This window comes from Scyliorhinus torazame, chromosome 4, assembly GCF_047496885.1.
Source record: "Scyliorhinus torazame isolate Kashiwa2021f chromosome 4, sScyTor2.1, whole genome shotgun sequence".
Taxonomy (NCBI): Eukaryota; Metazoa; Chordata; class Chondrichthyes; order Carcharhiniformes; family Scyliorhinidae; genus Scyliorhinus; species Scyliorhinus torazame.
In genome coordinates, this window is record NC_092710.1 from 304,815,968 (window position 1) to 304,818,467 (window position 2,500).

The 2,500-nt window shown below is 57.0% G+C and overlaps 3 non-coding genes across 3 annotated transcripts; all 3 read right to left on the reverse strand.

Moving 5' to 3' along the window:
- Positions 1 to 434: 434 nt before the first annotated feature.
- Positions 435 to 553, reverse strand: LOC140412414 (5S ribosomal RNA). Its single transcript, XR_011941609.1, has one exon. It is a non-coding gene; the product is annotated as a 5S ribosomal RNA (ribosomal RNA).
- A 690-nt stretch (positions 554 to 1,243) lies between these two features.
- On the reverse strand, positions 1,244 to 1,362 carry LOC140415404 (5S ribosomal RNA). The gene has a single exon (XR_011944512.1). It is a non-coding gene; the product is annotated as a 5S ribosomal RNA (ribosomal RNA).
- Positions 1,363 to 2,056: 694 nt separating this feature from the next.
- LOC140413585 (5S ribosomal RNA) lies at positions 2,057 to 2,175 on the reverse strand. The gene has a single exon (XR_011942748.1). It is a non-coding gene; the product is annotated as a 5S ribosomal RNA (ribosomal RNA).
- Between the last annotated feature and the right edge of the window lie 325 nt (positions 2,176 to 2,500).

The following is a 2,500-nucleotide window of genomic DNA, read 5'->3' on the forward strand; positions in this document are numbered from 1 at the left end:
GCCGCCTGCACGCTGCTGCCTTTCCACATTGCAACGCTGCGCACTTCTCTCAGCACAGCCAGCACAAGGGTCAGGCAGGCAATGCAAGCCAGCTCTCTCTTCCTTCGCTTTCCACACCAGCCCCAATGCCACAACTTGCATTCATGCGGCGCCTTCAGGCTAGGAGAGAGAACGTCCTGCCGACACACTGGCTTGCGGCCACACGGGCCAGCTGGCGTGCCCATCAAAGTGCAGCACGCCAAGGCACACAACCGTGCTGCGTTGCAAAGGCCCGGCAAAGCTGCAGCAGCTGAATGGCCCGACCAAGCCGCCTGCCTGAGTTGAGCCCGCAGGCAAGTGTTGGGAGGAATGGCGAGGACGCAGAGAGCAGCAAAAGGTTGGCCTGCCTCTGGTGTGGAGAGTGCTTGGCGTGAGCAGTCACTGCTGGCCGCAAAAGCCTACTGCACCTGGTATTCCCAGGCGGTCTCCCATCCAAGTACTAACCAGGCCTGAGTCTGCTTAGCTTCCGAGATCAGACGAGATCGGGCGTTTTCAGACTAGTATGGCCGTAGGCATCTGCAGCACCGTCTTCTCGCCTATTCAAGCTGGCCACCCTAGCACCCTCGCCACTTCTTCTTTCCGGTTGTTTTCAATTTTTTCTCTCTCTTTTTCTACTTCTACTTCTACTTCTCCTCCTCTTTCTCTCCTTCTCCTGCTAATTCTAGCCTATATGCCTGATACTCGCTCCCCTTCATGCCATCCCCACCGAGCTCTCTTTTTTCTTCTCCACCTCCTCAAGGAAAACTGCAAGCCCCGCCTACCTCACACCAGCCTGCCGCCTGCACGCTGCTGCCTTTCCACATTGCAACGCTGCGCACTTCTCTCAGCACAGCCAGCACAAGGGTCAGGCAGGCAATGCAAGCCAGCTCTCTCTTCCTTCGCTTTCCACACCAGCCCCAATGCCACAACTTGCATTCATGCGGCGCCTTCAGGCTAGGAGAACATCCTGCCGACACACTGGCTTGCGGCCACACGGGCCAGCTGGCGGGCCCATCAAAGTGCAGCACGCCAAGGCACCCAACCGTGCTGCGTTGCAAAGGCCCGGCAAAGCTGCAGCAGCTGAATGGCCCGACCAAGCCGCCTGCCTGAGTTGAGCCCGCAGGCAAGTGTTGGGAGGAATGGCGAGGACGCAGAGAGCAGCAAAAGGTTGGCCTGCCTCTGGTGTGGAGAGTGCTTGGCGTGAGCAGTCACTGCTGGCCGCAAAAGCCTACTGCACCTGGTATTCCCAGGCGGTCTCCCATCCAAGTCCTAACCAGGCCTGAGTCTGCTTAGTTTCCGAGATCAGACGAGATCGGGCGTTTTCAGACTAGTATGGCCGTAGGCATCTGCAGCACCGTCTTCTCGCCTATTCAAGCTGGCCACCCTAGCACCCTCGCCACTTCTTCTTTCCGGTTGTTTTCAATTTTTTCTCTCTCTTTTTCTACTTCTACTTCTACTTCTCCTCCTCTTTCTCTCCTTCTCCTGCTAATTCTAGCCTATATGCCTGATACTCGCTCCCCTTCATGCCATCCCCACCGAGCTCTCTTTTTTCTTCTCCACCTCCTCAAGGAAAACTGCAAGCCCCGTCTACCTCACACCAGCCTGCCGCCTGCACGCTGCTGCCTTTCCACATTGCAACGCTGCGCACTTCTCTCAGCACAGCCAGCACAAGGGTCAGGCAGGCAATGCAAGCCAGCTCTCTCTTCCTTCGCTTTCCACACCAGCCCCAATGCCACAACTTGCATTCATGCGGCGCCTTCAGGCTAGGAGAGAGAACGTCCTGCCGACACACTGGCTTGCGGCCACACGGGCCAGCTGGCGTGCCCATCAAAGTGCAGCACGCCAAGGCACACAACCGTGCTGCGTTGCAAAGGCCCGGCAAAGCTGCAGCAGCTGAATGGCCCGACCAAGCCGCCTGCCTGAGTTGAGCCCGCAGGCAAGTGTTGGGAGGAATGGCGAGGACGCAGAGAGCAGCAAAAGGTTGGCCTGCCTCTGGTGTGGAGAGTGCTTGGCGTGAGCAGTCACTGCTGGCCGCAAAAGCCTACTGCACCTGGTATTCCCAGGCGGTCTCCCATCCAAGTACTAACCAGGCCTGAATCTGCTTAGCTTCCGAGATCAGACGAGATCGGGCGTTTTCAGACTAGTATGGCCGTAGGCATCTGCAGCACCGTCTTCTCGCCTATTCAAGCTGGCCACCCTAGCACCCTCGCCACTTCTTCTTTCCGGTTGTTTTCAATTTTTTCTCTCTCTTTTTCTACTTCTACTTCTACTTCTCCTCCTCTTTCTCTCCTTCTCCTGCTAATTCTAGCCTATATGCCTGATACTCGCTCCCCTTCATGCCATCCCCACCGAGCTCTCTTTTTTCTTCTCCACCTCCTCAAGGAAAACTGCAAGCCCCGTCTACCTCACACCAGCCTGCCGCCTGCACGCTGCTGCCTTTCCACATTGCAACGCTGCGCACTTCTCTCAGCACAGCCAGCAC